We start from the raw sequence: 11,652 nt of genomic DNA, 5'->3' as shown, positions 1-11,652 counted from the left end.
CCTGGCTGGCCACCTGGCTGGGAAACGAGCCCACACTGAGGGCTGTGAATGGCTTCACCACACTGCACTCAGCCCGCTGAGCCACCGGGGGGAAGGCCCCCTCCCTTAGGGCTTTAGGCCACCCTTAGAGTTAGCTGTGATGAGCCTGGGAGTAGGAAATGCAGTGGGCGAAGTTGGGGGAGGCTGGCCGGGTAATTGAACCTGGGTCCGAATCCGCACTGTGGGGGCCCTCTGGCCTAGCCGGGAATCAGGCCTTCGGTGCCGGAGGCAGGGGCGAGTCCACACTGTGGGGCTCCTCTGCTGAGGCCGAAAGCGGTAGAGGCGGGCCAGAATCTACCTTGCAGGGCGCCCTGGCTGGCAGGCCAAGCCGGCCGGGAATCGAACCTGCGCTGTGGGGGCTATGAGCGGCTTCACAGTGCTGCACGCAACCTGCTGAGCCAATGGGGGGGGGTGGGGGGAGGCCCCCTCCCCTAGGGCTTTAGGGGACCCATATAGTTCGCTGTGATTGGCCTGGACACAAGAAATACAGGGAGCCAGTCCAAACCACAGGCCAGGATGGTAGTGTGGCAGAAATAAAGTCTAGCCTTTTATCCAGGTGAGGGAAGAACAAGCAGTACTTCAGGAATGTTGAGGTCAGGAGAAGCTTTATTATACATGAGATCTCAGACCTGGGTATCCCTGTAAGGTCTGAGTACTGGTCTAGAGACAGGGTTTCTTTTATACATGACCATCTTATATTGATAACATCGGTCAGTGAGCACAAAAGTTCTTGACATCAGATATCCCAGGATGGCCTGGGAGATCAATCAGCCTGGCCCATGGTCCCACTGTGTTAGAATGTCACCTCCTTTAGATATGCTTATTAAGGAAGCAAACTTGTTATTTACACTTTGCATTATTTACTGCACCAGGCCTGTGACTCTTTAGCAGGAAACAGGAAAGATTTTATTTGCTTAGCAGTTCCCTTTCAGTAGGGCAGGCTTGACTGTCAGCTGCCTTTGACTATGATGAACCCGGTGCAGAAGAAGAACTTCTCTGAAGTCCAGAGGTGAGACAGGCTCCCCTGTTTACTGTTTATATGGATAAGCCTCAGGTAACCCTAGAAGTGGCAGACAAAAAGATCAACATTTTGGTAAATAAGGGGCCTTGCTCTGCCTTATGCCAATTCTTTGGACTGACCTACTGGTCGATTGTCCCCCTCACTAGTACTGATGGCCAGCCTGAGCCAGGACACTGCACAGCACTGCTAGCTTGCTCACAACAAGGCCATGTGTTTATACATTTTTAGTCTTGCTTTCCTAACTTCTATTAGGACAGGAAATGGAAACTAAATTCCAAACTAACAGCCTCTGTAGCCACTACTGGCTCTTCTAGCTGCTGCTACAAAAGACAGAAGTAACATGGAAGCCCTAATTCTCACTGATTCTGCCACTTTGGCTACAACACCTCCAGGTGCTTGGGACACTACAGTTCCAGGCTGAGGTATTTTTGCTACCCCTCTTAGGGTGCTATTGTTAGGGGAAAAAGGATGTCCTAAAGCTAATTCCATACAGGCTTTGTAGACTCCACCCCCCACTACAGACCAAAGCCAAAAGACACTGGGAACTCCAAATCCCATCACCACCAAAGGGAAAGTGGCTGGGACCTGAGGGTGGGGTTAAACAGCCATGTTGGTATAAAGACAGACATGTGGGCTTTGGAAGGGATCCCCCATTTTGGCTCCCAGTCAGCTCGCAGCGTTCAGTCAGCTCTGAGAGTGCCCTTGGGTTTCCAGGTTGGCGGATCGGGTAGGATGCATTAAAGACTTTATTTTCCTATTTTCTCCCTGAGTCGTACATTTCCTTAATTCCCTTTCCCTTGTAAATAAACCTTTTATTAACCTTTCATGTGTGCCTGTAGTGGAGTATTAATAAGTCCCTTTTAAGCGCGCAGGTGAGGACCCACAGCCAGGCAACCCATTTTATTTTATGTCGGGGTTGCCCTATAACACTATTAAAGGAACCTCGTATCTTCCTGATGGAACCACAATACCCCTCAAGCCAAAGTCCAACTATGTTCCTTAAATTCCCCAGTTTCAGTGGTTGTATAGCACTATAGAGTTCTGGGCTTACTCATGAGTTTGTGCCCTCCTTACTCTTAAATCCTTAAAAAGACCAACTCCTGTCCTGGCTGTTTCCCTTTTTCATTCCCTTACTAAAACTTTTTCATTTTTCTCTTGCTTGGGCCCTGCATCCTCCTCAATGCCCTCTTCAGGATCATCGCTCACCTGGAGGCCATCAAACTCCATATGGTCCTTCAGATGGAACCTACTATGAAGCCTCCACCATCCTTCTTCTGAGGTTCCTTAGATCATTGCCCTGCAGTGGAGCCCTGATTGCCTCCCCACTTCACCCACTTTCAGCAGGAAGCAGTCATTGATCAGATAGATGTCCTTTGTCCTAACAGCAGTTAGGGGCTCCATCCCCTCTGGGATGTTAATCCCTCACCAGTTTTAGTTAAGCTATTTTTCCTATGGACTAATTTCAAAGGAACTTTTGTTCCTTGCTTGTTCCTTCTCTCTCCCTCATTTATGGAGATGATGATTATAGAGTATGTTCAACCCATAAATTGACAGCAGAAAATTTCGAGACCCTTTTAAGATCAACCATTACCCTTTTCCCATTTTGTGCAATCCAGATATTCACAGGGAGGTGTGTTCCAAGCTACAAAAACTCACTTTAAAACTGGGTTTTGTAGGGCCTCCCATGTCTCAAGGGGTTAAGACGCAACCTATGCAGTGGCTATCCATAGCCACTGCAGCACAAGTTTCATCCCTGGCCATAGAGCTACCCACATGGCACGGCAGACCTCTCCTGACGTGTCCACTGTTCCCCTCAGCAGTGTATTTCAGTCGATCTGCCTGTTCTGTTCCCCACTGTTTCTGGTGAAGTTAGATATGATTTAGAGTAAGGCAATTGGTGTGCATTATAATCCTGAGATTTAGGGACATAATTATAATCTGGAGTAGGCATTCAAGGATATAAATAAAATGGAAAGAGGTGAAATCTATGAACTGTACATGAATATGCTAATATTATGCTACATAAAAGGAGCTGCCAGCCAAGATGCTACTAAGCCCCCAAAAGTGGGCTCTTGCATATTGTTAAAGATTTGGGGAACAAAACTATATCCCCATAAGGGTATATAAAAATAATATAGTTAGAAAGTAGGCCTCATTTAAACAATATAAAACACTGCGTTTTATTACATTAAGCATATGATGCTTGAAGAGAACAGAAACAGGCCCCTTGTAAAACCTGCACCAGGGAATCTGAGATAAGCAAAATCAGAGATAAAACTGGCAACAGTAAACAATTCCAGCAGACCCCTCCTGCAGAAGAGACCCCTCCCCCCCACATGTACACCAAAAAATTAAAGCAGTAGCCTAACTCTATATAAAGACCTTGCGCTCCCATTTGGGGGCACAACTCTTGGCCTGCAGAGAGTCATCACCTCATGCGCTATCAATAAAGCCTGCTTCCATCTCATACTCTTGGCCTTTCTTTTCTAACAATACTGATGGAGGATAAGAATAGAGAAACTGGAAAGGAAGCTCCATAAGACCAGAAACCTGGCTCGCACAAAGCCAAGAGCTGGAGGTGGGGGTAATGCCTAGATCACAAAGCACAAGACCCAAGCAGGTGTCAGACTGCTGAAGGGGGTGTCAGGAGCACAGACCTGAAGGTGAAGACATGGAGATTGAGAGCCATTGTAGAAATCTAGCCCCTTTCAAATTCTACAAAGTTTGTTCAAAGTTGACAACAAACAGGCCATTCCATGAAGGAATGAGCCCCTCCCAAAGAGAAAGTCTAAATCAGTGCAATTTCTGCACTTGCACAGGCACAGTCTTTCTGCCCACCTGTGACTATGCAGGTGCTTCTTTTCACCAGCTCTCTCTCTCTGCAGGGCAGCAGGCTTCCTGCCTGCCCATGACCTGTACTATACCAGGGCTTTTCTTCACTGACCTCCTTCTGCAAAGGCAGCTCTCCTCAAGGCCGCTGACCTGTGACCATGCAGGCCTGTCTCAGCAAACCTGTCTATTTCAGGGCAGCTCTTCCTGCCTACTCATGTTATGTAAGTGAGTCCTAGGGCAAGTTAGGGATAATTAGGCAGCTTCAGGGGCAGTACAGGGACTTCAGGAGAGTTAAGGAAGGCTCCACAGTTAAGGGCAACAAATTCCAAAGGGGACCAATCAAACAACCCAGCACTAGGGGCAATAGGACATTCCTGGACAAGGAAGATAAAGAAAAAGGGGCTGGGGCACAGAGACTTAGTTCTGGGCACAAAAACATTTAGGCAGTGAGACCACAGAGAACTGACCAATCACAAATAATTAGGGAAAGAAGGTATATGTTCCCTGAGGCACTTCTCCACTTCTGCTCCCATGCCCCTCCCTGGCCTGGTTCCACTGGCCTCAGAGTCCCACTTTATGTCTGTTTCCTTTGTTCTTAATAAACTTCTTTTTTCTCTGAAAAAATCTGCCTCTTCGCTTGCTTGCCTGCGTGTCAGCGAAATTCCTGCAGTGGCTTCATGAGAAGCCACCCATGGTGGTCTAGTGGCTGGGACACAGCGGTGCCCCTGCAGCCTGGGATCTGCTCCTGGCTGTGAGACTAGGCCTGAAGACCTGCAATTTTGGTATCACCACTGAAAGGGGAGTGCTGGTAAAACCTTTCCCATAGTGAACCTGAGTACCTTGTTCTCCAAACCCATCAACTGCACAAAAAAAAAAAAAAAGTATCAATACAAATGAATTTTCAGAGTAAATTGCCTCTTCAGCAATTGGCAGCTTTCCTGAAATATTTACATATACCATACAATTTGGGGAGGGAAAAGGCTTCTATAGCTTCCTCACAGTGTTCTCACCTCATTGGAAATTTATTTCTTGGTTGGTGAATAAAATTAATACTTTACCATGATGAAGAGTCTAAGGCCTAGAGCTGGAAAAATTCATTTCAGGTTAAAAAAATAAAAGATCTATCTGCATACATTTAGAGAACTTATATAAGAACTAGTGCCTTTGACAAAAACCCGGTGCTTTACTTCTAAACTTTTATTAATCACTCAAATGTTATCTTAATTTTTCATTTCAAGTAAAAGGATGGCTCTTGTAGCAAATGCAGAAACAAGGAGTCAATACATAGACACTCAGGTGATTCAGGACTCAATTCCTGACAGATTATGTCATGTTATAGCTCACAAAACAGTAGCTGGTGATGGGGGTATGGAGGATGATGTTAACAGGTGTTGATCGATTTAGGACTGGATTAAAGAACAAAGAAACTGATCACAATTTGTATGTTATTGATGGAGGATAAGAATAGAAAAACTGGAAAGAGGGCAACACAAGACCAGAAACCTGGCTCACACGATGCCAAGAGCTGGAGGTGAGGGTAAAAGGAATTAGCACAGCCATTGACCCAGTTAGAGGAGCTGAGATCCTTAGTTGTCAGTGCCTAGATCACAAAGCATAAAATCCACGCAGGCATCAGACTGTGTAGGGAGGGTCAGGAGCACAGATCCAAAGGTAAAGATGGAGATTGAGCCCATTGTAGACTCTCTAGTTCCTTTCAAATTCTTCATAGTCTACTCAGTTGGCAAACAAACCAGGAAGAAGTGAGCCCCTCCCAAAGAAACAAAGTCTGTATCAGTGGAGTTTCTGCAATGGCACAGGGCAGCAGTCCTTCTGCCCACCTGTGACTATGCAGGTGCTTCCTTTCACCAACTCTTTCCCTCGGCAGGGCAGCAGCTTCCTGCCGGCCTGCCCGTGACCTGCACAATGCCAGAGCTTCTCTTCACTGACCTCCCTCAGCAGAGGCAGCTCTCCTCAAGGCCGCCCACCTGCAACCCTGCAGGCCTCTCTCAGCAAACCTGTCTTTTTTGGGGCAGCTCTTCCTGCCCGCTTGTGTTTACGCAAGTGTCATTTACCCGCCTGTCCATTTTCCTAATAAACCTGCTCTTTTAAATATAACTAACGCCTCTGTCTCGTGGAGAAACTCGCCGTGTGCCGCAAAGAGGAGCTCTGGTGAAGTCTTTCCCAGAGTGAACCCAAGCACCAGGCTCTCCAAACCCATCAACTCCAAAAACTACATCATTCTCATATTTAATCAAATATTTCATCCAACAGTAAACTAAACCTATATTTTTCACAGAACACATGTAATAAGAACCGAAAAGAATCACAAGGAATTTTCATATGCTATCTCTAAAGGTGAAGGCACTTCTGTTCCAATTCTTCAGCCAGAACTACCAAGGAAGTCAGATTTTTATATGTGTATATTTTTTCTTGTGGTCTCTGACCACAAAAATTGATAACTCATATTTAAACTAGCAACACATTTAAGATTGCAGAAACCCTAAAATAAGGTAATTTCTCTTCTAACTCATCTGTGAGTTATCTAGATATCCATACAATTTAGTCCTCTGATGATTTGCTAATGTAGGTCAATGAGTTTTCTTTATAAGGTCTTAAAGTTCTGTATATTCATCTCTTATCTGTTTATCCTAGGGTTTTGTCCATTATTTTGAAATCTGGGAGTATGATGATGCATGTAGCATCTGTGATGGGAGAAGACAGAAGGGACTGATCAAAAATCTGGAGGGATGCATGTGTATGGGGTTTTTGTAGTAAAATATGAAATTAACAATTTTATAGCTACTACCCATACATTTATTCAAGGGTGACAAAGTTATAACAGCTCACACTTATAAATGTTTTACTATGCTAGGCTCTGTTATAACTACTTTATATATACTATTTTAATTTTCACAACTTTAAAAATACTGGAATGAAAAGACAGAGCTAAGTAATTCTCTTAAAAGTTGGAACTCAAAGTAGACCTGGGCAATAAAGAATTGCCTTATGATTACATCTCTGAAAGTACACCCCCAGACCACTGTCCATGTGCTCCACAATTCTATGGCAGAGGACTTCAAAAGTTCTTGTGTGTTTCAGTTTTGGACAGAAGGTAAGGATATGGATCTACAGTATTTCCAGAGACCACCAGAATATTGGCAGGACTAATCCCTATCTCATATGCCCCAGGGTGGCTTGACTGGTTTTGAAAATGGAAATCCTTCTGACTGATAGAAAAAGAACAGATGAACTAACAAGACCCTAAATACCTTTCACTTCCCTGCCCCTCTGAGTACAATTTTGCCACGTTCCCCATGATCCATGGAACAGAGGGCTAAAATTGACACAAACCATATTCCACTGCTCTGACCAACATCTATTCTGAGTGTCAGTAGCTGAACTATGCCGTTTGGAGTAACTGTTTTGAATACATCTCTGGATACTGGACAAGGTGAGGTCCTTCAGAGGAATGCTGATGGACTGTCTGCCTTGAGCCATAACAAGTTCCATCTCAATCTCTCAGATAATCCCCTAAGTAGAGAAAGCTGTAAGGAAATAAATCTGTTCTTGAAGAACTTACCATTACCCATCCATCCCCACCAGAAACAAGTATCTCCTGGGCATGAGCATAGCAGCTATGGGCTAGCACAATGTGTGATACCAGCCCTGAACTCGTATCTGAAACTACTCCCTCCTGAGCAATCAATCCTGGAAGCTAATCCTCTACTCCTAGTTCTCACTGTTATGACTGGCAGTAATGGCCACTTGATGACTGGGAGAGATCAGTAACTGATAAGAAAAGAGGATCAGGTATGGGGAAACACTGACTAACACTGATTTATACATTCTTAGTTGCTGAAGACTTACAGGGTTAGATCACACTACCTAGCAGTTTCAAGATAAATTACTTGGCAGAATGGGGAGGGGGGGCTAATAGAAATAAATTAAATTTGTTTCACATTCAAAAGTCTGGTGGTTGAAATAGTATTTCACTCACACTACAATACATTGTGGAAATATCAGAGGTATCAATAGAAGGAATAGTGGAAGTGATTTAGGCTGACTTTTGACCCTTTAAGGAACTTTTTGTATTGCATTCTTGAAACATGGTCATCTAGCTATGTTAAGTAATTCCATAAAGAGAGAATTCACTATTTCATAAAGAAATACTAATTTCTACATAGGCATGTCATATATTAGAGGATCTTCCTTGCATTTGCACAGAGCACTATAATTCTCAAAATGTTTTTCACCCACCTTATCTCATTGTTTCATCATTATAGTGCATGTTGAGACTTAGGGTCATCAGTAAGGACATCCATTCCAATTGTCAGAACTTGGAAATAGAAAATGTAGGCAATAAGTGAATTTTTTTTGATCTCTGCAGCACACTTCCCAAAATAAAAAAAAAAAAGATTTTCCTGTAATTATTGTGTTCTATTATATTACTCACTTATTTTTTTAAAGATTTATTTATTTAACATACGAGAACTGGGGTACAGGCCAGAGGTGTAGGGGTGAGAGGATTCACCAGAGACAGAGTGGGGAGCATAACAGGCAGACTGACTGAAATACACTGCTGAGGGGAGCAGGGGGCGAGTCAGGGGAGGTCTGCTGTGCCATGTGGGTAGCTCCCTGGCCGGGGATCAAACTTGTGCTGCAGTGGCTGTGGCGAACTTCATAGGTCACATCTTAACTCCTTGCGCCACCAGGGAGGTCCTATTTCTCACTTTTTAATAAAAGCAAAATATACAAACCTTACAATTCACTACTAAAAATCTAGTTAATTGAAGGTTCAGTTAACGGTTTTCTCAGCCATTATCAGTCCATGTTCTCTCACCATCCCTTTTTGTTCTTGATCATGTTTTAGACTTTGCTAATGGCAAAAGAGAAATGTTTCCATAGTAAATACACACACGCACACACCCTCATTCATTCATTCTTCCACCTTATCAAACTGCAAACTCTCAATTCTCAGTACTTGGCAAATGGGCACAAGGGGACATCAGATTTGAAATATCTTTGTAAGCTAGGAAAGGAGAAAAAGCAACATTAGAATAGAACATGGAAGGAGGAGAATCAGAAATGATCTGCTGTCTTGGTGATGATAACTGACAAGTTCTGGGGAAAATGTGCTAAATATTGCACCAGTCTTAACTGAGGATATTTCCCTCAAGATGCTGAAGGTCTTGACAGGTGGCGAGGAGCATCATTAAAAAATTTAAAAGCACATAGGCTAAAATACACATATGAATACTTGGAACAATAGTTTAAGTACAACATTCTAAAGGAATTTCAGCAAAAAGCCTACATAAACAGGAAAATAGAGTATATTCTCTATAAAAGGGAGAAATTCATGAATAGAATCTTGACCCCATCTATATCGCCATCATTTATTCATCTATCCAATTTATATTATTAAGTCCCTATTATGTACAAGACACAGTGTCAGTAATGTTTGAAGAGTTGTTGACCTACCAGGAAGAAATGAAAAAAGTTTCCAGAAAGATCACATAAAGACTTTGAGATGGTTATTTTCAGACCACCTCAACAAAACCAGACCAAGCACTTTGAATTTCTTCCAACAGGCATTGGGAAGCCATTCTGTACATCCTTTTGCTGTTGAGACAGATTCTGTACTCTAATGTCTTATTTTAAAAGAACCTGGTTTCGAAATGATAGACTTAAGCAGGAGACCTTTTGCATGAAAGCATGCCATTTCCTTCTAAAAATTTAATGTTACACCTTTTAAATAACATTTCCAGCGATTTCAGTAAAATGAATGTTGCCAAAAGGAACCTATAATTTGCTATTAATTAGAAAAATATGGGCCTCTAAATTCATTCTATTTGCATTCACTTTATAGTTTATTTTTTGCAGCTTACTAAATGATAGCAGTTGCAGACGGTTAAATTATTTCCATCAGATGGCTGCTATGGCTAATGTTATAGAAAAGTATAGAATGTGGTTCTTTAAAAATTGCAACATTTTCAACTTTAAAAGGTGTGTCTTTCCACTATGGCTGGCCGTTTTGATGGTAATGAGCCCAGTAGCATGTGTGTAACAAGGAATCACACTGTTGATGGTCCAGGTTGACCAGGAAAGGCTGTCAAGTTCAGTTTCCTCTTTGTATCTAGAAAGTTGTATCACAGATATTGTTTCTTCCTTTAACAGGCCCAGCAATTACAAACTTTGAAGCTAGTGTCAATGTCATTAAAAGATACTAAACCCAAGCTCCAGGCAACACTGATTTGTGACCAATCATCAGTTTGTCCAAGACTGTGTTGGTTTTAGCACTGAAAGTCCCACATCCTTGGAAGTCCCTAAATCCTTAGCAGACCAGGATGATTGATCATTTTACTCCTATATCCCAATCTTCATGAACAGCTGGTGCCAGCATTTAACAGGGGTGTGTGTGTGTGTGTGTGTGTGTGTGTGTGTGTGTGTAAATGTGTTCATGTGTGAGAGCAAAGATACAGGGGTTCCAGAAACATATGTAGATCCTCCTCCATGCATCATTAAAACTGGGCTTTAGTACAACCTTTTGTAATCTAGAATGTGTTGGTTTGTGATTATTTTTGCAGTTAAAAGCAAGTGAAAGATACTATAGATAAATGCTAACCACTAACACTATTCAAGATAATGCACCATTTTAAATGGTTTCACACATGAATAAGTCACTTTTAATGATCTCCATGTATATGAACAGCATTTATAATTGCAAAATAAGGTTGTGATAAGCATCTAAAGTTTGGTTTCCTTCCAAATGCGTGCCAATTTGATTCACATAGAGACAAACGCACAAAGATGGATTTCTTACTTTTTGGTAAACATTTGACAGATTCTTGTTAGTCCTTTTCTCTGTTCTATCTTTCCACTGGACTTGGGGGTAACAGTGGAAAATGAATGTATATAGAGCCAGGATATTCACAAATATGCTGAGAATAAAGGAGGAGAAGCATGGGTAGATCTGAGAGAACTGAGCTGTAGCCAGTTGGTGGGAGGTACAATTAATGTGTTTGCAAATGTGCATGATATGGAAGAAAGGGAAGGCAATTTGGAAAAAGCAATTTTTAATCTAAGATCTGCAGCATGTATAAGGTGAAAGCTATTTAGAGTGTACCATCATCAAACTTTGGCAATAAATTCATTGGCTAAATATATATGTTGTAGAAGGAAATAATAAGTACCTTCCAAAGTTTCTATCTTGGGCATCTGTGTGGTTCGGCCAAACCTAGGAGATGACAGGTCAGTACAGAAAGATAGTGAACTTAGATTTATTCTTTTTTTAGATTTAATTTTTAAAGACTAATTGATTACAATGACAAAAGTTATATATTGATATATAACCACCAGGTACCTACTAAAATGGTTTAAGGGTTGCCCTAAGGATTGAAGAATGGTGAGACCTATTTACCTGAGCAGTCAGGTCTATGTTCCTTAAGAGTATACAAGTTGTCTCGAGTTAAAATGAATAAATTAATGAAAACCTGCTGTCTTCACAGGTGATGGGGCTTTTTCACATACATAAACACATTTGTGTCTTAGCCTACTTTGACACATGAGTAGTACTCATGTTAAGGGGAAAAGGATATCCTAAAGCTAATTCCACACAGGCTTTGTAGACTCCACCCCCTCGCCCTCCAGACCAAAGCCAAAAGACACTGGGAACTCCAAATCCCATCACCACCAAAGGGAAGGTGGCTGGGACCTGAGGGTGGGGTTAAACAGCCAGGTGTGGTATAAAGCTAGACATGTGA

The 11,652-nt window shown here is 42.4% G+C and overlaps 1 long non-coding RNA gene across 5 annotated transcripts in view; it reads right to left on the bottom strand.

The window, feature by feature from the left end:
• Positions 1 to 637: 637 nt before the first annotated feature.
• The window catches only part of LOC119233803 (uncharacterized), a 59,258-nt gene continuing 48,243 nt past the window's right edge, over positions 638 to 11,652 (bottom strand). For 4 of the 5 annotated variants that reach the window (XR_005122475.2, XR_008550110.1, XR_008550111.1 and 1 more), the window contains exons 5-6: positions 8,150 to 8,228; positions 638 to 1,099 (exon numbers count right to left, since the gene is read on the bottom strand). This is a non-coding gene — a long non-coding RNA (uncharacterized LOC119233803). The remainder of the gene's footprint in view (positions 1,100 to 8,149; positions 8,229 to 11,652) is intronic. The other variant, XR_005122476.2, reaches the window with a different exon arrangement.

This window comes from Talpa occidentalis, unplaced genomic scaffold, assembly GCF_014898055.3.
Source record: "Talpa occidentalis isolate TD23 unplaced genomic scaffold, MPIMG_talOcc4v2.1 talOcc4.8, whole genome shotgun sequence".
Taxonomy (NCBI): Eukaryota; Metazoa; Chordata; class Mammalia; order Eulipotyphla; family Talpidae; genus Talpa; species Talpa occidentalis.
This window is presented reverse-complemented; position numbering and strand designations above follow the sequence as displayed.